This window comes from Cervus elaphus, chromosome 5, assembly GCF_910594005.1.
Source record: "Cervus elaphus chromosome 5, mCerEla1.1, whole genome shotgun sequence".
NCBI classification, from domain to species: domain Eukaryota; kingdom Metazoa; phylum Chordata; class Mammalia; order Artiodactyla; family Cervidae; genus Cervus; species Cervus elaphus.
This window is the reverse complement of record NC_057819.1, coordinates 51,540,441-51,568,202: the sequence shown is the minus strand read 5'-3', so window position 1 is coordinate 51,568,202 and position 27,762 is coordinate 51,540,441. Positions and strand designations below refer to the sequence as shown.

Sequence of the window (27,762 nt, the reverse complement as noted above, 5' to 3'; positions counted from 1 at the left end):
GGAGCTTATGGTTTATTGCCAGGAACACTTTCCTGAACAGGTCTGAGAAGATAGAAAACAAATATGCCATAAAAATAGATTGGGATTAAATGGCAACTCAGAGGACTATGGTTAATTTCCTTGCTTTCTGGTAAGAGAGAAATTATAAACTATTTCCATTCACTTGATTGCAATTGAAAATCTTAAAATTTCTCCAGGGAAAAGCATTCCACCAACTCTCTCAGAAATAGCTCCTGATGTCCCATAAATACTATCAAATATCAAGAAGTTGTTCTCTAGGAGGAAATGTTTTTCCACCTCCTTCTCTTTTTCCTGATCCTTCTTTTTCTCATTCTTGGTGCGTGACTGTGAAGCAATGATTTGTTTCCATTTGGAAACTTTCTGTTTCTACGAAGGAAATAATTTTATGGGATGTCACAGATATTGCTGGCTGAGTGTGACCATATGACAGGGTTCTGCCCAATGAGTATAAATAGAGTATGCTATTTATAGATTCCCAGAAATATAAGGTAATACACTAGTGTTATTCAAGCCACTAAATTTGTGATAATTTGTTACAGCAGTGTAGCTGCTGTGGAAAACAATATGGAGATTTCTCAAAAAACATAAAAAATAGAACTGCCAAGTGACTCAGCAGTTTTTCTCCAGGGTATATATACAAAGAAACAAAAATAGAAACATTAATTTGAAAAGATACATGCACCTCAAATGTTCACAGAAACAATGTTTATAATTGCCAAGGTATGAAAGCAATCTAAATGTCCACTAGCAGATGAATGGATAGAGAAGATTGTGTGTGTGTGTGTGTGTATACACACTATACACACACACATACACACATATGGGTTTCCCAGGTGGCTCAGTACGTAGGGAATCCTCCTGTGATGCAGGAGATGCAGGCAGATGTGAGTTCGATCCCTGGGTTGGAAGATCCCCTGGAGAAGGGCATGCAACCCACTCCAGTCCTCTTGCCTGGAAAATCCCATGGACAGAGGAGCCTGGTGGACTACCATCTATAGGGTCACAAAGAGTTGGACATGACTGAAGCGACTTAGCATGCATGCATGCACGGATGGACTTGAAGGGCATTATGCTAAGTGAGTAAGTCACACGGAGAAAGACAAATACTGTATGATGTCACTTATGTGGAATCTAAAAAATAAAACAAACTGGTGAACTTAATGAAAAAGAAACAGATTCCCAGATGCAGAGAACAAACTAGTAGTTGCAATGTGTGTGGGGGAGGTGCAGTATAGAGGTAGGGGAGTGGGAGGTACCAACTATTTGGTGTAAGATAGGCTACAAGGATGTATTATATAACATGGGGAATATAGCTAATATTTTGTAAAAGTTAAGTTTTTACAAAATTAATAAGACTTTAAATGCTGTGTAACCTTTAAAAATTGTATTAAAAATAAATGGATGAAAAATAAAACCAAAAGGCAAAAAAAGAATTGTTATACTAATAGGAAATGAATACACTGGGTTTGCTTGTTTTCCTACCCAAACTCTTTCCTCTGAATAACTCCCCACCATCTCCCTCTTCTTCCCACTCCACCTTGTGTTTTGAGGTGTATTAGTTTTGTTAATCCATTGGAAGTTTAGATAATAAAATAGAAATAGGTACTTAAATTCCTGTTCTTCTGTGCAACTACCAGGTTCCCAGTGAACGCAGCCACTTGCACATATGAAGATGGCGCTACTGAGCCCCTGCAGCCATATCCCTTCTTACTTTAAACTTGTATGATTGTAGCAACCTTCTCTGTGTTCTCCATAGTATGTTTCTCCCTCTAACTGGATAAAACTGACCTTCCTAATATGCCCCTTTTATCATGGCAGTCCCTGATCAAGAATTGACACTGACTTTCCGTCTCCTGATAAACTGATTCCTTTTAGTTTTCAAAATCTTATCTTACTCTGGATTTCTAGCGTGAGCTTGAACTTGCTGTTTTGATTGGGTTACTGTCTTTGATTGGGTTACCCAAGCCGTAGCAAATCCTTGTCTGGACTGGAATTATCTTCCCTCATCTTTCTTCTTTTTTGATCTTTCTTTTTTAATCTTCTTCCTCTCTCCTGATTCCCCCTTCCTCCCTCCTTCCCTTCCTTCCTATCTCTCTCCCTTTCTTTCTTTCCACCAACATTCTATACATTTTTTAAAGTTTCACTTCAGTTACCAAACATCCCTGACTCTTCTAACTTCTGATGACTTTCTGTTATCTGATCACTGAATTGTACTTGGTACCACCTCTGTGGTTTTATTTGTGAGTTCAAGGTTATTTTCCTGTAGTTCCTTTTATCTGTGATTCAGGGCAGTGCACATGGTAATTATGCAAATAGGTTCATACTTAGCTGATCCCATTCTCTCTTGCCTTCTGTACTCCTCCCTAGTTACCATGTGACCAATTCCAGAGAGTCTCCATAGTGCTAACTGGAGGTAGGGAGAGTGGATTTAGAAGATATTAATGGGACCAGACAGCACATTAAAAAGCAGAGACATTACTTTGCCAACGAAGGTCCGTCTGGTCAAGGCAATGGTTTTTCCAGTGGTCATGTATGGATGTGAGATTTGGACTGTGAAGAAAGCTGAGTGCCGAAAAATTGATGCTTTTGAACTGTGGTGTTGGACAAGACTCTTGAGAGTCCCTTGGACTGCAAGGAGATCCAATCAATCTATCCTAAAGGAGATCAATCCTGGGTGTTCATTGGAAGGACTGATGTTGAAGCTGAAATTCCAATACTTTGGCCACCTCACGCAAAGGGTTGACTCATTGGAAAAGACCCTGATGCTGGGAGGGATTGGGGGCAGGAGGAGAAGGGGAAGACAGAGGATGAGATGGCTGGATGGCATCACCGACTCGATGGGCATGAGTTTGAGTAAACTCCAGGAGTTGGTGATGGACAGGGAGGCCTAGTGTGCTGCGGTTCAGGGGGTCACATAGAGTCGGACACGACTGAGCGACTGAACTGACTGACTGACTGAATGGGACCAGATCTGAAACCTGATGCAATCAGGATTGTGTTCTATCAGAGTTGTGTTCCATCTACCTCAACAAACTGTCTCTGGAAGTGCTTGGCAAATTCTTAAATTTTATTTGGTTACTTGATTGACAGAACAGTTGTGGAACATGTTCATCACATCCACCTTTAAGTATGCACTTTAAGTATGCTAGCACCACCAGCATCATCTTCTCCGTCATTATCATCATCTAAAGCTTCCAGTATTTTCTTGAAAATGTAATGCAGACGTCAGTCTAAAACTACCTTACTGGGGGTCATCTATCCTTGATATTTAAATAAAATTTGGCTTATGTCTCCATTCCAGTGGGAAATTCAATGTTTCTCCCATTATCTTTGGGATTCCAGAGAAGTGACATTTTTCATAATCACTCTGGTTGTGAGATTCTGCTTTGGTTCCAGATTTGGTTTCCATTCTGCATTTGCCCTCTTGGATGTTGTTTCTTTTTCTGCATGGTGTTGTCCTGCTGTACATTGCCCTTATCCAGTGTCTTTTCTCTCCAAAGCCCCACCAACTTAAGCTTCTATGTATTACAGACTTTACTGAAGACTTAGGGGTTGATGGTGGTCGACCCAGAGGGTTAGAGGGTCTGTGTTCACTGATTCTGTTAAAGCATATTAGAGAAAATATTACAGAATATATTGATGCTAACAACAGAAAAGCATATTAGACATTACTATTCTACTCTTGAGATAGATCTGCCTTAAAAATTACCGGTCATTTCTTCTACCATGCTAGGGTTGCCCTTCTCTCCTTTAATTCCTCCTCTCTCCTTCTAGATGAGAATTCTTGTTCATTTCTGGTGAGGCGAGTGGGTGGGAATCAACTAGATTTTCTTCTGTCTTGTTTTAGAAGACTCAAGTCAAGTCTTGTGGGTTTCAATTTTGTAATCAAGCATGTCTATATAGATATGTTCCTAAACAAAGATGGTTTTCTCCTTGAGAAATTTCTGCACTATTTTTTCTCTTTTACTATGAGTGGAAAACATAAATCAGAATTAACTGTGAAAACTGTAAAATGTTACCACTCCATATTTTGGGTACTGAGATTATGGGTGATTATTGTTTTCATTTTTTAAATAATTTTTTATCTTCAAAATTTTCTGTAGTGAATGTATATTTATTTGCAACTGGCAAAAAGTGAACAAACCACTTAATCAAAAATGAATACAAATAAAAGAATACTAAAATTGATCAACTTATTATTTATATTTTGAAATATTTATGTGTCCTATAGTTTTAGAATCAAAACTTCTAAAAGAGGGTAATTTTTAAGCAAGTTCTTTCTAAGGACTTAATGCTCTGCGGGTCCCCGATAAATGTGAAATGGTATCTACTTGATTCACTCCCTCAGCTGACATACTGGCACAGCTTCAAGACAGTAAACCATTTTACGAGGAGACTTGATGGGTACAAGTTATTGCCCCATTATCAGTGTAAGACACAGAATAAAATACCCTTCAGTTGGACCTATGGGAATATGACCTGTAAAGCAAGAATAGCTTTGAAGAGAAGGAACTAAAGTGATCAAAATGGACACCAAAAGTATTTAAGGAACACAAATATTATAGAAAAATATGATGAGACACAGCAAGATAATGACTATGGAACATGGGCATTTTTGGCCATATCTTTTTTTTTTTTTTCTGTTTGTTCCTGCTGCTTTCTTTTCTTTAAATCAACAGTTCAGGTTGGGCCAGCTGCTCTAGTGATGAAACTTTAAATAAGAATATTGAGATAACTGAGACAAGTGATGGAGTCATCCTTTATCATAATATATGTTCATAACACTGAGTAGTCTCCCATTTAATCAAGAGATTGGCAGTACAGGGAAGACATTAGTAATTTGCAGTTGGAATATAATAAAAATGTTATAATTCATGGATGAGACACCCAGACTACATTATGTATTATGAGTGTAACTTGACTTATAACTCTTTCCGGAATTTAAACTGTCAAAACCGACCATATGCCTTGACTTTTATAGTGATTTAATGAGTTGTTTGGTGAAAGTAAATGTTGACAAAGTTACAAATTTTTCTTTTTTATTCTTTTTTTTTTAAAGATTGTTGTTCTCTTTTTGGATATTGGAGCTGGCTATTTTGCAATAATCCAAGAGTTTATCTTTCCCCATCATCCATGGATAGGATCTTGGCCTTGGCCTTGGATGTGTTTTGCTCATTTTGCATGCTTGATCTTGGTGGATGGATCAAGGCAAAAAGAACCTAACAACATAATGATTAACCTCTGGTGGCAGAAAGATAATACTGTAAGTTTGAAAACAGGGTACCCATAGCCCTTATATCCCAAGAGTCAACTGATTCTCCAGGAAGTGCCTCGTCTCCTGGATGTGGTTTGGCTTTACCTTAGTGTTGCTGAGGGGCCCTGATGCAGCCATGCAGACTGCTGATCATGATGCTGGACTTGAAGGGTGAATGGTTGTAAGGACAAGCTCAATTCCTATGGAATCTCAAAGGAGGATCTCAACTATTGAATTGATGCTGTTGATACTGAAAGAAATGAAATAATGCCAAGTTGTAGTAGCAGCGTGGCAAAGAATCTTCTCAAATGAGCTGTAATTTGAGCAGGCACACATTATCCAGTCATTAAGAAAAATAAGGAACTACTAATTGGCTTATTATGTACCCTTTAATTGGTTCCGCTAACTTTTAGTTAGGGCATAAGGGAATAAACAGGGAATCCTGTTTTGGGATTTGGCTAGGCCAGAGAGACCTCATGAAATTTCCCCGCATGGTAAAAATGATTAGCTGTACCACCATTTAGCAAACATAATAAGGAAATAACCCTTAATCTATTAAGAGCTGCCTAACTGTCCTGACTGCATGGTCAATGAGCCGCTACGAACGTAAAACTCCCTGGGAATAAAGTGATCTGATGTGTGGGAGGAAATGACCTCCTTTAGGGCACCTAGTACCCTGAAAAGTGATTTACTCTCTTGTCCTACAAAGCACGATTTACTTCACAAGGGTGACATTTTTCTTGTCCATGAGTTTCAACTCAGCTTCTACCATTATCTGCTTGTGTAAAGGGAAGTGAAAATTTGAGCTAACAATGTAAATCCTGTGGACCCCTAAAATTCTTTTTCTCCAGTTGCCTAGATATTTCAGTCAAATGTTTTTGGCCTCATTGCTGATTGCCTTAATTTTGCATTTCACTTTGGAGATGAGGACTGGACTATGTCACAGGATGCAAAAATAGTAAAGCTATAGAAGGAAAGGTTTTCTGAAGTGTTTGAGATAATCTATAATGCTATGTTAAAGAAAATTTGCTTGTGATACACAACGCAGTGATAACTGATGCATTTGTATCTTTCAGTATTTACTGTTTGAGCCAAGGTTTTAATATTTAGATCAATAAACACAGTTTATAATCTGAAGGTTAACTTGGTATTTTTAGCATCAGAACTTGATCACTTCTCACCACCTCCTCTACTAAAAGATCATCTGAGGTACCATCACCTCACACCTGGATAGTTATAAAAGTCTCTAAGCTGGTGTCTCACTTCTTCCCCTAGATGTGGCTCATGGGCTCCATTTGTCACACAGCAGCAAGTTTTCCTCTAAGATGCGGGTCAGCTTTCCATTTCCCCACTAGAAACTCTCCATGGCTCCTCATTTTCACTCAGAGCAAATGTCATGGCCCACACTGTGGCCAGAAGCCTTTCAAGATTGGTCCTCAGCAACCTCTCTGCCTGCTTCTTGAGTCCTTGCCACTGTTCCAGCCACACTTACTCACCAGTCATTCCCTGACCACAGGAAGCGCTCTCTCCCCTTGTGACCCTCACAGCTGCCTTTTCTTCCACCTGGAATGCCTGGCTCTATTGCTCATCTGCTCCGGTGTGTGCTCAGTGGCTTCCGTCGTGTCCGGCTCTTTGCGACACCGTGGACCATAGCCTGCCAGGCTCCCATGCCCAAGGGATTCTCCAGGCAAGAATACTGGAGTGAGTTGCTATGTCCTCCTCTAGGGGATCTTCCTGACCCAGGGATCAACCCCACATCTCTTATGTCTCCTGCATTGGCAGGGGAGTTCTTTACCACTAGCACCACCTAGGAAGCCCCCAGTTGCTCCAAAATCTCTGCTTAAATAGTCCCTTATCAAGAATCCTTTTCTGACCACCCTCCATAAAATAGATGATGCTCTCAATATCCCTTTCTTTCCCGTATTCTTTTCATAGAATTATCATCTGATATTTCCTGTGTTTATCTCTGGATTTGTTTATTGCCAGGCTCCTCCCACTCCTAAACATATGTATGAGGTAGGGACTTTATTTTTTTGTTTACTTCTTGTGACAGATTGAATTTTCCAAGATGGCTATAAGATCGCCTGTCTTCTTAGAATGTAATATTGACAATCTTCCATCCAGAGATGTGTGTTGGGGATGGTTATGGTTTTCCATTTGAATCTTGGCAGGCCTGTGGCTCTTGACAGAAGTGATTTCCAGGGCTAATGCATAAAAGTAGTCCTCTTGAGATTCTCTTGGAACCCAACCACCATGCTGTGAGGAAACCCTACCTGCAAGAATAGGCTGCAATAGTTTCATTGATGCAGTGACATCAATTGATCAGGTCCAGGATTGACTGCCAGACATGTGACTAAAGAAGCTTTTATGATGACTCCAGGCCTCAGTCACCATCTGACTGTAACTATATCAGCGATCCCAAGGGACAACTGCTGGGTTACCCTAGCCCACCTCCAACTATGTGGCATAATTGTAAGATGATTGTTATTTAATTTTGAGGTCTCTCATTTAGCAGCAATAGGCACTGTTTTTGTTGTTTAGTCACTAAGTTGTGTCTTACTCTTTGCGACCCTATGGACTTCAGCACGCCAGGCTTCCCTGTCCTTCACTATCTCCCAGAGTTTACTCAAACTCATGTCCATTGAGTCAGTGATGCCATCCAACCCTCTCATCCTCTGTCATCCCCCTCTCCTTCTGCCTTCAATCTTTCCCAGCATCAGGGTCTTTTCCAATGAGTCAGTTCTTTGCATTAGGTGGCCAAAGTATTGGAGCTTCAGTTTCAGCATCAGTCCTTCCAATGAATATTCAGGGCTGACTTCCTTTAGGATTGACTGGTTTAATCTCTTTGCAGTCCAGGGGACTCTGAAGAGTCTTCTCCAACACCAGAGTTCAAAACTATCAATTCTTTGGCACTCAGCCTTCTTTGTGGTCCAGCTCTCACATCCATACATGCCTACTGGAAAAACCATAGCTTTGACTGCACAGACCTTTGTCGGCAAAGTGATATCTGCTTTTTAATATGCTGTCTAGGTTTGTCATAGCTTTCCATCCAAGGAGCAAGTGTCTTTTAATTTCATGGCTGCAGTCATCATCTGCAGTGATTTTGGAGCCCAAGAAAAAAGCCTGTCACTGTTTCCACTTTTTCCCTTTCTATTTGACATGATGAAACCAGATGCCATGAATTTAGTTTTTTGAATGTTGAGTTTTAAGCCAGCTTTTTCATTCTCCTCTTTTACCCTCATTGAGGCTCTTAAGTTCCTCTTCACTTTATGCCATTAGAGTGGTATCACTTGCGTATCTGAGGTTGTTGATATTTCTCCCAGCAATCTTGATTCCAGCTTGTGAGTCATCCAGTCTGGCATTTTGCATGATGTACTCTGCATAAAAGTTAAACAAGGAATAGGCAACTAGACTGTATCCCCAAGAGCCTGAAATAGTGCCTGAAACATACTTCCTCAATAAATATTTTCTGATTAGATAAATGAGGAAGAGCTCTTCAGGTGAAAAGTATCCTGATTTCTGGTTAGAAACTCCCTTTAGTCTTCTTTATTCTAATGGTAACTCTTGGTTAATTAATTTACATGCTGTACATCCCTTTGTATTTTTAGAAATTTCAGGTTAGCAGTTCCAGATGAGTTTTTAAATAAATATATAAGCAAATAGACAACTCACAAGATCTGAATAAAGGAAAGTTAAGCTTAAGGTGGGGGCTTCCCAGGTGATGCAGTGGTAAAGAACCTTCCTGCCAATCCAGGAGGCACAGGAGAAATGGGTTCTATCCCTGGAAACCAACTCCAGTTTTCTTGCCTGGAAAATTCCATGGACAGAGGAGCCTGGCAGGCTATTGGCCAATGGGATTGAAAAGAGTCGGCCACAATTGAGCACACACACAAGCTGAATGTGAGGCTTAAATATATGGTCTTTTTGAAAGCATTTTTAAAGTCATTTTAGTTACATGTACATATTTTTGACAGATACAATATTAGTTTGTCTAGACAAAGACTTTCATGAGCAAGCGGCTAAGGTCTGGTATTATCTGTTGATTGCCTTTTCCTTGCTGTACAGGTATCCTCCATTTTTCGAAAGTTCACCTTGAACCACTTTGCTTATACGAAAGACTTAATGTTGATACCTATTTTCGCCAATCTGTAAAAATCCAGAGAGGATTTACATGTTTCTGAAAAGAAGTAAGAAGCAGAAACAGCACTTGCCTCACACGGGGCTGGTATAGAAGCAGTGGGAATCCTGAGCAGCCAGAGTGGCGCCCCCAAGCTGCTTCCCCAGGAACTACACCCAGCATCTCAGCATCAAGCTGCCATGGCTTTGAATTGTGTGAGCATCTGTGCTTTAACTAGACTTATTTTGTGCATCATTAGCAAGATGTGTCCTAAGGTACTTGCTTCTTTGCTTTATGCCATTTTGGCTCATAAGAAAATTTTTTTAGGAATAGCTCCACTTTCGATAATAGGGGGAAACCTCTGCTTCTTCCCAGTTGTAATTGCTTACATAGGGAATAGAAAAGCTTTAGCCTAGTTTACATTTTATACTATTACTATAGTAGAATTTTAGACCAAAGAGCAAAGCAAAGCCAAAAAAATAGAAAGAAATCATTTTCCAAGTCACTATAACTAAAGTCACCATGAAGTAAAATTGTTTGGAAATGGGCTCTTTTCTCGCTTCTAAGAAAGACCCATTACACCTAAGCTGTATTGTTTTCCTGTTCACTAACCAGTGTCAAAGCAATGGGGTGTTCTGAGACACAACCCTTAAAAATGTCACCCGTATCCAACTGTAAAAGTCACCCAGCTAGACTCAGTCACTTCACTTTAGACATGAAGGAGTCAAGTTTCTGTCTTGGGACATTTCAAAGAGAAGTGGCATTTCTTTCCTCATTCTACATCATGACCTACAAGCCTGTACCATCATGACTTTCCCTGTCACCCATCTGGCTGTTGAAGCATGAAACTGGGTTCTTAAGGAGACGTGAGGTAGGAGGCCAGGGTTGGCTGCAGGTCGTTTCTTTGAAAACATGCAGGAACAACAGAGGAAAAGGCCACCTCATTTGCCGTAACATCCTGTAACAGGTAAATCAGAAGTCCCCAACCCCTTGGGCATGGACAGTACTGGTCCATGGCCTGTTAGAATCTGGGGCACGACAGGAGGTGAGTGGTAGGTGAGTGAGTGAAGCTTCATCTGTATCTACAGCTGCTCCCCGGTGCTTGCATTACTGCCTGAGCGCCATCTCCTGTAAGAGCAGTGGTGGTATTTGATTCTCTTAGGAACTTGAACCCTAACGCTAAAAAAGTCAAGAGGGAATATCCTGAGAAAAAAATGTGATGCAGTTGAATCTTTTCTGAACCATCCTCCCCCTACCCCCCATCTGTAGAAAAATCGTCTTCCAGGAAACTGGTCCCTGGTGCCAAAAAGACTGGGGACTACTAGTGTAAACTGCCCATCTCTCAGAGAGGAAACCTGAGCCATGAGAGGTGCCCTCAGGGTAGCAGAACCATCTAATGACTAATGCCTTCAACTTTCCTACCACTTTCTAGACTTCAGTTCCTGGGAAGAAATTTCTTCCTTCAGGCAGAAATCTACGTGTGTTCCATGGCCCTTACTTTCTCTTTAATCTTGGTGATTTTCTCTCATATTCCTGGGGGCTGACAACAAGTTTACAAAACAGCATAAATGAAATTTAGCGTGGGTTTAAGCAGAGCATGAGGAGTCAGGATTTAAGACCAGACAATTGGAGACTGTGTGGCTACGGTGCAAGATTTGGGCTGAGGATCATTTATGTCCCAGTTGAGTTATCCCAGGTGCCTCTGCATGGAGCAGAGACAAATCTACCACGTGCCAACTAAAGAATGTCACTTGCCACCTGGTTCTACTAGAGTTAGCCATTAGTCACTGCAGTTACTGACCAGCACACCCTGAAAGGAATTCATGGTGAAGATCAAGATCTGTCCTCTGGAAAAAGCTGGCAGAACAGGCCCTCAGATAGTTAGATATTTTTTGCATCTTCTCATACCTAGAAAAGCATTAAAATTGTTAACAGAGAAATCTATGCTGAGCATAGAAACTTTCTACCAAAATGTTTTCTTTTTTGAGAAATTCTTTAATTAAAATAAGATAATTTTTTTTTTTTTTGGCATGCCTGTGGCATGTGGGATCTTAGTTCCCCAACCAGGGATCGAACCCATTCCCCCTGCATTAGCAGCGTAGAGTCTTAATCACTGGACTGCCAGGAAAGTCCCCTAAAGTGTTTTCTAGATTGCATCTACCTCCTTTAGCAAATTGTATGTATATACTGATCTCCCCCTCCACCTCTTTGGAGCAGTTCCTCGGAGCTCTCTGAGAGGCTGTCTCCCTGGCTATTTTCCTTAGCAAGTCCCCAAATATAACTGAACTCATACCTCTCACATTGCCCATTTTCTTTTTTCAGTCAACATAAGCACTGCATTGTTTTTAAATCTTGATTCTATTATTCTTTTCCTTTTAAGTTACTAAACTGTGACATAGTTTGTAACATAGCAATACATATTGGAAGACCATTCCCCGTCCTGCCTCCCAGAGGAAACACACTTGACCTTTCTATTTTTGGTATCTTCTAGTGGCTACTGACAGATACCCGGAGAAACTTTCTGTTTTATGATTTGTTAAATATAAGACATTGTCTATGGATTTTGTCCTATGATGGGTAGAGACTGTTAAATTAAAATTTTATTTTATTTAGAGTGGATTTTTTTTAAGACAAAGACAATGATAAGCCTTGTAGTAGAAGAACACTGCATGACTCTCTTCCTCTCCACCCTGAATTTCTGCTCCATAGTGTCAAGCACTATCAATTCGTTTAGCTCTTATTCTGTTAATCTGATTCTATTAATCTTTGAATTTCCCAATAGCATACTTATACCACAATTTTTGATTTTTACATTTTATATCTCTTAAATTTTTTAAAAAAATGAAGTATAGTTGATTTGCAATGTTAATTTCTGCTGTCTAGCAAAGTGGTTCAGTTATTCTTATCCACTTTAAAAAATATTCTTTTCCATTATGGTTTATCATAGCATATTGAATATAGTTCCCTGTGCTATACAGTTGGACCTTGTTGTTTATCCATTCAATGTATAATAGTTTGCATCTACTAATCCCAAACTCCCGTCCATCCCTTTTGTATCTAGCTCCTGCTTGGCAACCACAGGTCTGTTTTCTATGTCTACACGTTATCTTTTTACTTCCTACTATAGAAGTTAGATTTCATTTTTCTGTACATCCTACCACCATATCCTCCGTACTACACATCCTTTTATTGCCTCATGCTCTGGGGAGATTTTTATAGTTTTGGGATAAATTGGCTATAAACTCATTATTATGATTTAGTAAATATTTTTCATAGTTGGGCAACCATTTTTGATTTAATTATATTTCCTTCTTAAACATTTTTATTCGAGTATGGTTGATTTGCAATGTTGCATTAGTTTCAGGTGTATAGCAAAGTGACTCAGCTGTACATATACATATAGTCATTCTTTTTCAGATTCTTTTCTCATTTAGGTTGTCACAGAAAATTTAGTAGAGTTCTCTGTGTTATAAATTAGGTCCCTGTTGGTTATCTATCTTATGTGTGTGTGTGTTGATCCCAAATTCCTGATTTATCCCTTCCCTTTGGAAACCATAAGTTTGTTTTTGATATCTGTAAGTCTGTTTCTGTTTTGTATCATTTTTGCACCTGTTCATTTGTATCATTTTAAAAAATTAGTTTCCACATATGAGTCATGTCATGTGATATTTGTCTTTCTCTGTCTGACTTCTTTTAGTATGATAATCTTTAGTTGTATCCATGTTGCTACAAATGGCATTGACTCATTCCTTCTTTATGGCTGAGTAATGATATTTTGACACTACTTTGAATGGTAACTGATTGCTCCTTCTGCCCTCTTCTCTGGTCACACAGATCAGCCCTTGTCCAGCACAGGCGGGAGCTGTGCAAGGGTGTGGATACCAGGAGGAGGGGCTCGTTGGGTCCACCTTGAAGACTGGCTACCCCATCTTCTATCCTGGATTCCATGTTCTTTCTTTGGGTGGGTTACATTTTCTGGCCACATCCTGAAAAAGGTTGCCTGGGAAGTAATCTTTTTCAGGTATTACATCTGTGAACTTGTCTTTAATCTGTCCTCATCCCTGAATGAGGGTTTCAGTTTAGAATTCTAGGTCGAGAGCATTTTTCTCCAGAATTGTGAGCGCTTTATTCTTCATCATGCAGTTTCCAGAGTTATTATTGGCAAGTCTGATGCCATTGTGAATGTTTATTGCTGTGTACTCCCTGTCTTTGTGTTCTTGAAACTTTTAGATGTTTCTCTTTATCCTTGTATTTTGGAGTTTCACACTGTGTATGGGAGTTTTTTCCTTCTTCATGCATTTGTGTATTGTCCTGGATATGCGATGGGCTCTTTCAATTTGGAAACTCAAGCACTTCAATTCTTTAAAGTTTTCATTTTTTAAAAATAAAGTTTTTTATTTATTGGTAATTTTCTCAGTTATGTCTTTGTGGGGTCATATTTGTTACGTGGTTAATCTGTATTGATTCTTTGCTTTTCTTTGTATTATACTTTCTATTTTCTACCAATGTTTCTTTGATATGCTTTCTGAAAGATTTTCTCAACTTTATTTTCCAAGACTTTTATTGATTTTTAAAATTCTGCGTTTATATTTTTAACTTCTAAGAACTCCTTTGTTGTCTGATGAATGTTTCTCTCTCTCTCTCTTTTCAACACTTTGTCCTTCCATTCTACTTTTATCATTTGGTCTTATTTTTTTACCCCCATTGGATGCTTTATGAGAATGTTTGACTTAGTGAACTTGGACTGTCTGTTAACACTGAGGAGTGATGCATGAAAGCTGGTTGAAACTCTGTGTTCAGAGGCAGGGATTGTCAAGACATGGGCATTAATTTAGGGTAATTGGTTGGTGCTCTTTCATTGATAGATATCTCAATTTAGTATTTATAAATCTTTTTCCCCCCCTCTTGGATTGTTTTGTTTTAGGGTGTGTATGCTAGGGGATGGATAACAAACTAGGCTTCAGTATTCTAAGAGCAGAGCTGGGTAAGTGCGGTGGGAAATCTCATCACACTTTGTGCACAATTTCACCTGGTTTTCCTGCCTTAGTGGGGTGTTCCTCAGCTCTGGCTGGCACCTCTGAGTCTGGAGCTTGTCTGGGTTTAGGCTTTCAGTAAATTGCTAACATGGAGGGAGACAGTTACCTGATTGTACCAGCTAATGGACTTCCCAGGTGGCACTAGTGGTAAAGAACACACCTGCCAATACTAGTGACATAAGAAATTTGGGTTTGATCCATGGGTTGGGAAGATCCCCTGGAGGTGGGCATGGCAACTCACTCCAGTATTCTTGCCTGGAGAATCCCATGGACAGAGGAGCCTGGTGGGCTACAGTCCACAGGGTCGCAAAGAGTCTGACACAACTGCAGTGACTTAGCATGCACCCACACACACACCGGCTAATGGAGGGGACTTAGGATGAGGGGTTTAACTGCTTCAAAGAAAGCCTTTCAAACAGCGACGCTCTGGATGAGGCTCACCTCCCCTTCAGCCTTCACAGGCACTTCCTGTCTCCCATTTGGAGAACGCGTACCTTGACATTACTGCACGTTGAGGGGCATTTATTAGAACACTGGTTCTCAGAGTGTGGTATCGGGGTCTGAAGGTCAAAAGAATTTATAATGATACTAAGATAAAATTTTCCCTTTTCCCTCACATACTCCTTTGAGCATATAGGGGAATTTTCCAGAGGCAAGATGATGTTGTGATACCACAACAGATTAAATGCAGAAGCAGGTAAGAGAATCTGGCTATCTTCTGCTAAGCCAAACATTACAGAGATGTGTAAAAATGTACAACAGAGCTGATTTTCTCACTGTTTTTCTTTTTAATAAATGTTTATCTTTCATAAAGTATGTTATTCATGTTAACATGCACTGGGTTTACTAATATTGTTAGGTCAATTAATAAATAAATACTGAAAGTATCAGTTTTTGGTAAATATATATATATATGTGTGTGTTTGTGCACGCTCAGTTATGTTCAGTTCTTTGTGACTCCAAGGACTGTAGCCTGCCAGGCTCCTCTGTCTATGGAATTTTCCAGGCAAGAATACTGGAGTGGGTTGCCACTTCCTCCTCCAGGGGATCTTCCCAACCCAGGGATTGAACCCGTATACCTTGGGTCTCCTGCATTGTCAGGCAGATTCTTTACCACTGAATTACCCAGGAAGCTCAAGTATGTTTGTATGTACACACACACACACACACACACACACACACTCATGTAAAGGCTTCCCTCATGGCTCAGATGGTAAAGAATCTGCCTGTAGTGCAGGAGACCAGAGTTCGATCTCTGGATCAAGAAGATCCTCTGGAGAAAGGAATGGCTACCCACTTCAGTATTCTTGCCTGGAAAATCCCATGGACAGAGGAGCCTGGTGGGCTACAGTCCATGAGGTCACAAAGAGACGGACATGACTGAGCAACTAACACTTTCACTCATACGTGTAAATATATATTGGCATATAAATTTACCAAAAGCTGTTACTTTTAGTATATGATCAATGTGAACAAAAGTTCTTAGAGGTCTTCAATACTTTTCAATAGTATGAGAGGGTCTTGAGATCAAAATGTCTGAAGTCGCTGGGTTAGAATAATACTCTTGGATTCTTCTTTTGCCTCACTCCTCTCTGGGTGACAAGAGCAACTTAACTGAAGAGTTTGGGAGAAGAAGTGGGCAGGCAGGGCTCAGCCCTTTCCTCTCACTTTTCCTTTACGTGATCCTCAGTTCTTACACGTCAGATTGGCCTGTCTGTAATAGAGCACGTGTTCTCATCAGCCTTTGATGGTGATCACCTTAGGGTACTGTCCTGTGATGGGACTTGAATTGGCCCGTCATGGCTTATGATTCTGATTGGATAAATCTGTCTAACCCAGGAGTGGAATCAGAAAATTTGTCTAATTCAAGGCATAATAAGCCATGTTTTCTAAGAAGAGCTTTATTTGTAATAAAGAAACATAATTTTTGTGATGATTTTAGATGTACAGGCAAGTTGCAGAAATAGTACAGAGTGTTCTTGGATTCTTTTTGCCCAGTTTCTCCTAAGGTCAATGTTTTATGTAACCACAGCCCAGAGGTAGAAAGCCGAGAAAGATCATAGTATACTACAATGAACTAACCCACAGACCTTTAGAATTTCTTCAGTTTTCCCATAAATCTTTTTTCTGGTCCCGGATCCAATCCTGGGTTTCACATTAAACGTGACATTTTGATCTCCTGCTGCATCTGTGTCTTACACAACAGTACAATAGTGTGTGCTCAGTCGTGTCCAACACTTTGTGACCCCATGGACTGTAGCCCGCCAGGCTCCTCTGTCCATGGGATTCTCCAGGCAAGAATACTGGAGTGGGTTGCCAGGCCCTCCTCCAGGGGATCGTCCCAACCCGGGGATTGAACCCATCCCTCTTGCATCTCCTGCACTGGCAGGCGGATTCTTTACCACCAGCGCCACCTGGGAAGCCCGCGTCTGTGTCTTAACCGGTTGTATATTCGACTGAGAAAAAGAGAGGTGTTATTTGTCAGCCTTGTCTCTCAGCACTTCCAAGTGTCGAATCTTTTTAGAATTCTCTGGTATGAAGGGATTAGTTCTTGTCTTCTTCCCGCTATTCTTCACTGTGGTACTTTCTGCCTTCTCCCTTTGACTATTCCGTTGCCCCAAGTCCACATCTTTGCCAGCTTCCAGAACTTTGTTGCTACCTTTCTTCTGCTCCTTTCTGCCCTCCTGTTTCCTGTGGTTTGCCTTTTGGGTGACCTGTACTCTCTCCCACAATCTAGAGTCAGTTGCTAAGCCCCACTCATACTCTGAGAACTTGGGAGTGAATATATTTTTATTCCCTTAATGTTATTATGGGGGCTTCCCAGGTGGCACAGTGGTAAAGAATCTGTCAATGCAGGAGATGCAAGAGATATGGGTTCAATTTCTGGGTCGGGAAGATCCTCTGGGGTGAGAAATGGCAACCCACTCCAGTATTCTTGCCTGGAGAATCCCATGGACAGAGGAGCCTGGTGGGCTACAGTCCATGAGGTCACAAAGAATCAGCTACACCTGATAGACTGAGCACACACACAGTGTTATAATTAGTTGGATTTTAATAAGAATCAGCAATAAATAATAGATTTAATCTCCTTGTTTGATTAGAAATCTGACCCTGATATGTAAGCCCCAGTTTGTACATTATTTTTGCTTTTCAGTTGAAAACCTCATTGAAATACCTTTAATGACTTGTATGTTTAAAGCTTTATAGTCACTTTTAAGGCAGACAAAACTATGGAAAAATTAGGGAAAAACTGGGTAACTTTAAAACTAATTTTAGATTTATCTATTTATTGTAAATAATCACTTGTAGGCTCTGATTAGAATGCTTTTTGTAGTTTACCCTGAATTTCTTAGCTTGGAATCAAAAGCCGTGCCCAGACATTGGTTTTTTTTATCCTTTAGACTTGGCTGGCATCATGGTGCCTCCAGCTACTCACTGATCAGAAATCATTGCAGGTCTCCCCTAGTCTCCTCCTCCTCCAGCTTCTACAAAGGAAGACTTGCTGAAAGGAGCAAACACTATCTTATCTCTGGTTCCCAGCTCTCAACTTTCTCCTATCATTTTCTCACACTCAGCTGAAAAGGAAGAGTGAGATTATGGCTGTTATACTTTTCAGTAAAGTATTTTGCTATTCTTAATTACTTCTACTTTAATTTGAAAGAAATCAGGTTCATTTCAGTTTATAGCAGTTTTAAGGAGAGTAAAATATTATCTTCCTATCTTTTGTATTAAAAATTTACCTTGATATAGCCATTCCTTGTCTTTATACTTTTGCTTATTATTTTATCTACTGTTTATTTATTATTGAGGCATAGTTTATTTATAGAATTGTACAAATTTTAGGTATACAAGATAGTGATTCATAATTTTTAAAGTTTATACTCTATTTATAATTATTATAAAATATTGACTATATTCCCTATGCTGTACAATATATCCTTATTTCTTATTTATTTTATACATAGTAGTTTGTGCCTCTTAATTCCCTATCCCAATCTTGCCAGCCCCTCCTTTTTTTTCCCACTGGAGAGTCTTTTTTTCTTGCTGTATTTACTAGTTTGTTGTATTTTTAGATTCCACATATTAGTGATACATATAGTATTTGTCTTTCTCTGTCTGACTTATTTCAATAAGCATAATACCTCCCAAGTTCATTCATGTTGCTGTAAATGGTAAAATTTAATTCTTTTTAATGGCTGAGTAATATTCCATTGTATGTATGTATGAAAATATATACCATATTTTCTTTATCCATTCATCTGTCAATGGACACTTCGTTGCTTCCATATCTTGGCTATTGTAAATAATGCTGCTGTGAACATTGGTGTACATGTATTTTTATATTAATAAACTGTGTGCTACATTATTTATTATATATTTACAAATTGCATCCATTACTTCCTCTTGAGATGGAATGAGCGTGGAGAAGGGAATGTAGGGACAGTTTCCTTGACTGTGATGCTTTATTTATTAAAAGGTTAGGAGCACATATTAGGGGCATAAGGTCTGGAGCACATATGGCAAAATATTTAATGTTTATTTTGGGTGGTGGAAATGGGTATTTATAATGCTGTTTTTACTCTTTGGCATTAAAATTTTTTTTTTTTTCAAATTCATAACCCTTTTTTAAAGTTGTATATAGCTTAATTTTACTAGGAATCATAGTGACTACATGGTCTTCTCTCTTTGGGGAGTGAATTCCTTTCTGTAAGTGAAAGGATTCTAGCCCATCAAAACTTAACTTTCAGATGTGTAAACATTATTTTCCAGGTCACACCTACCTTGGTAAAACTTGGGATGGTAGAAACAATTACAAAGCAGTATTTCTATGTATTTTTTCTCACTTGGTCTGCAGAAATTTCAGCCCTCTCAAATGTGGTGAAACGGTCTGTGTGTGGTAAGTTGTTTTAACGTGTCTGACTCTTTGCGTCCCCATGGACTGTAGCCCACCAGGCTCCTCTGTCCTTGGGATTCTCCTGGCAAGACTACTGGAGTGGGGTGTCGTTTTCCTCTTCCAGAGGTCTCTGAGAATTATCTATAAAATCGAAGCATAATAATAACATTAGAATATATGCAAAACAGGACTCAAATATAAATATTGCCCACATCCAGAAGCAGGAAGTGCAGTACATAACTGCCTCTTCTAGCATGTCAGAAAGTTATAAGTTAAGTTGGATTAGTACATTATAAGAAAAAGCATGTCAGTCAGAAAAGAAAGTAGATGATCAGTAATGAAAGTCTGTAAAGTTATGGAAGTTGACTTGCCCTAACATCCCAGCTGTGCCCAAGAGAAGTTCTCCTGGCCTGTGGACTTCCTCTCTCTGGGGACAAGAGCAGCTTTTTTGAAATGACACAGCTGATAGGTCCCCCCATATAACAGTCAATCCCATTAACATCAGGACTTAAAGACAAGAGGTGCTGATTTAATTCTATGATCACTAAGTTAACAGGGTACAACTCGAGGTCCCTTTGACAGTTACATTTCTTGCTTTAAAGACATTGTTTGCATTTAGATTTATATACTAGTCATTTGTATGCAGGCTTCATTTGAGTGTATCCATTGAAGAATGATCTGCTTACTTTCTGATTATTAAAAAATCAATTAGTTGAGCTTGCAAATTTGAGAGAAAGGATTCTGGAGAAGTATGAGTTCACTGAAGTACCAACATGAAGATTCTTGGTAGCAGACTCTCATCTTGGCCCCACCCTACCAAGACAGATAGCCCACAACAAAAGTAATATAGTTACATTAGAACATTTAGAATACAGAAAAAAAATCAGTCACAGTTTCACCAATGTTACAGTTTTGATGTTATTGTTACTTTTGAGGTGTTTACATGTAATCTTTGTATGTCTGTGTTGTATATAAAACTGAGGTCCTGAATTTTTTTTATCAGAATGGTAACTTTTATTTTTTATTGAAGTACATTTGAAGTATAGCTGATTTACAATGTCGTGTTAATTTCTGCTCTATAGTAAAGTGATTCAGTTATACATATAAATACATTCTTTTAAAATGTTTTTTCCATTATGATTTATCATAGGATACTTATTAATAATATAGTTCTCTGTGCTATACAGCAGGACCTTGTTGTTTATCCATTACATATATAGTAGCTTAAATCTGCTAACCCAAACTTCTACTCCTTCTCTGCCCAACCCCCTCCCCACTGGCAACCACAAATCTGTTCTCTATATCCATGACTCTTTCTGTTTCATGGATAGGTCCATTTGTGTCACATTTTAGATTCCATACATAAGTGATATTCTATAGTGTTTGTCTTTCTCTTTCTGACTTATTTACTTAGCATGATAATCTCTGGTTGCATCCATGTTGCTGCAGATGTCATACTTCTGTTCTTTTTTATGGTTGAGTAGTATTCCATTGCAAATATGTACGCATCTTCTTTATCAGTTTATCTGTCAATGGCCATCTAGGTTGTTTACATGTCTTGGTTATTGTGAATAGTGCTGATATGAACATAGGGGTTGCATGTATCTTTTTGGATTAGAGTTTTGTCTGTATATATGCCCAGGACTGGGATTGCTGGATCATATGGTAATTTTCTTTTTAGTTTTCTGAGAAACTTCCATACTGCTTTCCATGTTGGTTGCACCCATTTATATTCTCACCAACAGTGTAAGAGGGTTCCCTTTTCTCCACATCCTTTCCAGCATTTGTTGCTTGTAGCGTTTTTAATGATGGCCATTCTGACCAGTGTGAGGTGATACCTCATTGTAGTTTTGATCTGCATTTCTCTAATAATTAGGGATGTTGAGCATCTTTTCATGTGCCTATTGGCCATTTGTATTTATTCTTTGGAGAAATGTCTATTTAGGTCCTCTGCCCATTTTTTGATCGGGTTGTTTGTTTTTTGTTGTTGAGTTGTATGAGCTGTTTGTATATTTTGGAAATTAAGCCCTTGTTTGTTGCATTGTTGGCAAATATTTTCTCGCATTTTGTAGGTTGTCTTTCTGTTTCTTTTCCTGCATAAAAGCTTGTAACTTTGATTAGGTCCCATTTGTTTATTTTTGTCTTTATTTCTATTGCCTTGGGAGACTGACCTAAGAAAACATTGGTACAATTTATGGCAGAGAATGTTTTGCCTATGATCTCTTCTATAGGTCCTGACTTTTTAATTAAATGTTTCTTTTTTGTCTACAGTCATTTCATAAATTTTTATTGAATTGATATTGTATTCTAGGTATTGCTTAGGTGCTGGGTGGATAAAAGCTTTCGCCTTCAAGGAATGTACCTTCTAAAGTGAGGGAGAGGAAATAAACAAAGGAAAGATTAAAAAAGTGGCTTGTCTAATGGCAGTCAATGACATGAAGAGTAAGTAAAGCCGTAGAAGGAAGGAGAGAGTGATGGATGTGCTCCAGGAAAGGGTGCCAGGGAAGAGTTCTCAGAGGAGCTGGTGCTGAACAAAGGTCTGACTCAACTCTCAAGAGGATACATTATTAAATGAAAAGAGGCAAGATCTAGAGTGAGTTAGATTTGGGATTACTGATGTATATTACTAAAAACCAATTTATTTCTTCAGACTTAGGAGTGGGTTAGATATATTATAGCTATTAAATCTTTATCATCTCTGGCATTTTAGAATATTGGACATATTTATTATCTCAAAATATAGACATGTATGTTTGTAGCATACTCATTGGACTAGAAGGGAAAGAGTAATGTGTAAGTGTGAATGCTTCCATGTAAGAAAGATTCATTGGACCCTCCTGAAAGATTCCAGATCTTTCAAGAATCTTACTCTCCCTCTGTATGTTAAATACTCAAGTAAAGGAACCAACTTTCATGCCCCGAATTACTAGATATAATCACACCCCTCCTAAGACTTTCCTGTCCATTACAGAATCTTCACTTTGTATTCCCCAGATTAGAATCTAGGTTCATGTCCTTGATAAAATTTTCACAGTTAGCTGACAGCCATCTGAATCAAATTTATTATGAGGCGATTTTTGACTGTCCTATTTCCAGCTAATCTCTCTTTCACCTAATCAACGCTTATCAAGCTCATATTATGTGCCAGCTATTAAGGAGTTGAGGCCAGAGATGGAAGACATAATCCCTATCCTGACAGAGCTCTAGCAGTGGAAACAATCAGCGTGGCAGGACAGGTGCTGTGATGGAAGCAGTGCAAGGCGTGGAGAGCAAGAGGCCTGGGTAGGCAGCCTGTGAGGTCTCTAGAGCCCTCCTTTTAAAAGGAGACACGATATCAAGGGCATGTGCCATAATTTAGTTAGCAATTCCCTTATTTTTTGTGCCTGATGATTGCTTCTAATTTTTCATTGATATAGGTTAGAAGCAATTTCACTTCTAGGTATGTGCACCAAAGAATTGAAAGCAGATACTCAGACAGATACTTGTACACCAGCATTCCCAGTAGCATTGTTCGCAATAACCAAAAGGTGGAAACAATAAAAATGCCCAGGAATGAATAAATGGATTAACAAAATGTGACATATCTATGATATGTATTATATGCATTCTGATGCTGGATACACTATGAACAAACCTGAAATATTATGCTAAATAAAATAAGCTAGACACAAAAGGACAAATATGATTCTACTTATATAAAGTACATAGATTAGTCAAATTTGGAGACAGAAAATAGAATAGTGGTTACCAGGAGCTAACCACTCTTGAGGAGAAGGGAATGGGGAGTTATTGTTTAATGGGTACAGAGCTTATATTAAGAATGATGAAAAAGTCCTGGATGTGAATAGTGGTAATGGTTGCACGACAGTGTGAATTTTCTTAATGCCAATGACTGTGCACCTAAAATTAGTTAAAGGATATATGTATCTTTTATCACAGCTTTATATAAAAAAAAAGCTGAGATGGTATCCCAGTGTGTATAGGAAATACATATATCCTAATATGTAATACAGATTTCCCAGAATTTGGATTATTTCCTTATTTTAGAACTTGGAAGAAATCTTCCTGGATCAGAGTATAAACTCATTTAATAAATATCACCAAATTCTTTTGTGAAAATAACTGTGCAGGTTTACAGTTCTCCCAGGTACATATATAAGTACTGATATCATTATTCATATGCCAACCTGTATCCTTGACTAAAGGGAAGAAAATTGTTTTGAAAATTCACCAGTGAAGGACTAAGCCTTGAGTTAGGATCCAGATTAAATTATGAATAAAAACAATGGTGCTTTGTTTTAATATGCACTTCTTTATTAGTGAGGTGTGGTGTTGGAGAAGACTCTTGAGAGTCCCCTGGGCTGCAAGGAGATCCAACTAGTCCATCCTAAAGGAGATCAGTCCTGGGTGTTCATTGGAAGGACTGATGTTGAAGCTGAAACTCCAATACTTTGGCCACCTGATGCGAAGAGCTGACTCATTTGAAAAGACCCTGATGCTGGGAAAGATTGAGGGCAGGAGGAGAAGGGGATGACAGAGGATGAGATGGTTGGATGGCATCACCGACTCAATGGACATGAGTTTGAGTAAACTCCGGGAGTTGGTGATGGACAGGGAGGCCTGGCGTGCTGCAGTTCATGGGGTTGCAAAGAGTCGGACATGACTGAGTGACCTAACTGAACTGAACTGAACTGTCTTGGTATTTTTTTTTTTTTTAAACTGGATGTATTTCCTATTGTGTGGGTTCACTGGTTTCTTAGAGTATTTTAAAATTCATTTCTCACTTTAAGACAGCTTAGCAAAATACACACACAAAAACAGGGTGTTTTAAAAGTGAGAAAATTGGAGCAGAGGGAAACTAATGGTAGAAAAATAAAATGAAGACAAGGTAAGTTATTAAATATGGAGTTTACTGAGGGATCTGACTAGAGGAAGGCAACACATTTGTCACTGAGTTTTCTGGAAGCTAATGGAAAGAAAGAGAAACAAGATCCATAGCTTGATGAGTTCAGCCAGCATTTGCTTGGTTAACATCACATTAATTCCTGGTATAGATTCTGAAACAAATTCTTCCTGTGGGTTCATATACTAGACTGCATTGAAAAGTCACAGGAGCCATATTTTTCAACCCACCTGCTTTTGCAAAACCTCTTCACTGCCACTCAAGAGGTGGAGTCTCTTTCCCCCTCTCCTTCAGCCTGGGCTGGCCTTGGAACTGCTGACCTGGATTAATAGAACCTGGCAGAAGTAAGGCTGCATGACTTCCAAGGCAATGCAGTGAAGGGCAACCCGGTTCCCACCTGGCTCTCTTTCTTGGAAGAGATGCCTGGGAAGCCTGGAGCCCACATGTGAAAAGTCTGGGCACCTTGAAGTTGCCATAATGTAAAGACCATGTGATGGAGATAAAGAGATGCATCCAATCAGATGGAGCTGAGTGGGAGGAGATGAGATCCCTGCTGAGCACTGCTGAGGTTGCAGATTCATGAGCCAAAATAAGTTTTGTTTTTTCTTTTTAGATTTTTTTGGTGTGGACCATTTTCAAAGTCTTCACTGAATTTGTTGCAATATTGTTTCTGTTTTGGTTTTTTGGTCCAGAGGCATGTGGGATTTTAGCTCCCTGTGGGATTAAACCTGCATCCCCTGCATTGGAAGTGCAGAGTCTTAACCATTAGAGCTCCAGGGAAGTCCCGCAAATAAATTTTATTTGTTGCTTTAAGCTGGTGTGTTTTAGGGTGGTTAGTTATGTAGCAGTAGGTAACTGGGATAGTTTATTTAAAGAAAATATAAAACTCTAGCAACTTCTCTTCCTTGGCTGATGCCTGTGAAGTTGGCAGTCATCTCCATCTCCGCACCTTGGCTGCTCTCAGACCCTTTGTGAAGTCCGATGATCATCAAAAAGAGGGCCACAAAGTTCATCTGACACCTGTCAGACCGATATGTGCAAATTTAAGCAGAACTGGAGGAAACCAAGAGGCATTGACAATGGGGTGCGCAGGAGATTCAGTGGCCGGATCGTGATGCCCAACATCAGTTACCTGAGCACCTAGAAAACAAAGCACATGCTGCCCAGCAGCTTCCACGAGTTCCTGGTCCACAACTTCCAGGAGCTTGAAGTGCTTCTGATGTGGAACACATGTCACTGTGCTGAGACTGCTCACAGCGTCTCCTCCAAGGACCGCAAAGCCGCTGTGGAAAGAGCAGCCCAGCTGTCCACTGGAGTCACCAACCCCAATGCCAGACTGTGCAGCTAAGAAAATGAATAGACAGCTCCTTTGCACATTTTGTTTGTGTTAATAAAACCGTAAAACTCAGACAAAACAATAACAGAAACAAAACAAAACAAAAACTTCAGCAGCAGTGTTTTGCAGCATCAGTGTACCAAACACACATGGGGTTAAGCTGTTGGGCTCTGTACAGGCTGAAGCCGGGAGCTCCAGTGCCCGCCAGTGAAACAATTATACTGACTTCGGAAACAAAGCAGTTTGAATGCCTTGGAACCATGTCACTCTTGTCAACAGTATACTTATAGTGTGTTCCGCTCATAAATAATCTTTAATACAACTATTCAGAGCTGTTTCTTAAAGACCATTTAACTCTCACAGAAAACACCTTAAGTAAAACAGTTTCCTGGTAGAGGCTTATATTTATTTGATGGCAAACTATAGGATATTCTAGACTCTTTTTTTTTTCTTGATCAATTCAGGTGTACCAGAAAGAGATTCCAGATACCTGCTAAGAGCTCAAACCAAATGTGCATAATTGGGATCTATTGTTGGAAGGATAGTGAAGTTTTTGGGAGGTCTGATTCTTTCTCCTTCCTCTGATGAATGTCACTGTTAAGCTCCTGTAATTGGCACGCTCTCCATGGAGAGGATCCGACAGAGGGCAAGAAAGTCTGGGTCTACCCAGGAAAATTGTGACTGACTGAAGCTTTATGTGGGACCTTTGCCTCCATGGTCCTGTTTATTTTCCAAAATTTCTGTTGGATGGCAAATTCCTTTAGGAAAAGGGGGCAAGTTTTGTTATAGCTATGGGAGCTGGCAGAGAACCAGGATGGATATAGCAGTCAGTTATCACGTTAAGGATGTGAGAATGGACTCGGGGTCTAGAGAGGCTGGATCTAAATCCTGCTGGTGCTACTCACTAGCCAAATGACTTCAGGCAACCTAGCCTCTCAGCGCTTCAGTTTTCTCCTCCATAGGAGTACTCATAAGGGAGCAAGGGTTAAATGATTTAGAAGTCTCTCGAATAGTCTGTGGACAGTGACTGCAGCCATGAAATTAAAAGATGCTTGCTCCTTGGAAGAAAAGCTTTAACAAACCTAGACAGCATACTCAAAAGCAGAGACCTCCCTTTGCTGACAAAGGTCAGTATAATCAAAACTATGGTTTTTCCAGTAGTCATGGATGTAAGACTTGGGCCGTAAAGAAAACTGAGCACCAAAGAACTGATGCTTTGGAACTGTGGTGCTGGAAAACACTTATGACAGTCCCTTGGACAGCAAGGAGGTCAAACCAGTGAATCCTAAAGGGGATCAACCCTGAATATTCATTGGAAGAACTGATATTGAAGCTAAAGCTCCAATACTTTGGCCACCTGATGGGAAGAGCCGACTCATTGGAAAAGACTCTGATGCTGGGAAAGACTGAGGGCAGGAGGAGAAGGGGGCGACAGAGGATGAGAGTCTGAGCAAACTCCAGGAGATAGTGAAGGGTAGGGAAGCGGGCGTGCTGCAGTTCATGGGGTCACAAAGAGTTGGATACAACTTAGCGACTGAACAAGAATAATGTGTGGCATAGAAGTGCTACGTGTCAGCTGCTGCCGCTGCTACTGCTACTCCTATTAATTTTTTATTGGAGTGTAATTGCTTTACAATGTCGTGTTAGTTTGTGCTATACAACGACGTGAATCAGTCATATGGATACATATATCCTCTCCCTCTTGATCGTCCCCCTCCCCATCTTACCCTTCTTGGTCATCACAGGGCACTGAACCGAGTTCCCTGTGCTATATACAGCAACTCCCCACTAGTGAGCTATTTCACACTATAATACTGCCACTTCTATACTGTTACCACTACATATTAGTAATGGGCGCTCAGTGAAGTGTGCTAAGTTTACAGGCTTTGATCCCCTCCGTTCAGCTTTCACCTTCTACCTCTTGAGTCTTCTGCCCACCCCAGGCTGTGGGTGCTGTGGCTGCTGCCTCACCCTCGGTGACCAGGTCAGCCAGTTTGCCCTGGCAGTTTCACCAACAAGAGTTCATAATCACACACCTCCAGGCCACCCTCCCAGCTGCCGGTCAGTCCCACACTATCCTGACAGCATTTATCTGAACCCTCCATCAATTTAGAGATATACAGTGGAAAACACATTGTGTTTCTATCATGGCTCCTATTAATAAATAGTTCATTGTGTTTATTTAGCTCTATGTCTTTTTC

The 27,762-nt window shown here is 39.8% G+C and overlaps 1 pseudogene; it reads left to right on the top strand.

Moving 5' to 3' along the window:
• Positions 1-25,630, top strand: part of LOC122693157 — a 69,262-nt pseudogene extending 43,632 nt beyond the window's left edge.
• Positions 25,631-27,762: the final 2,132 nt, after the last annotated feature.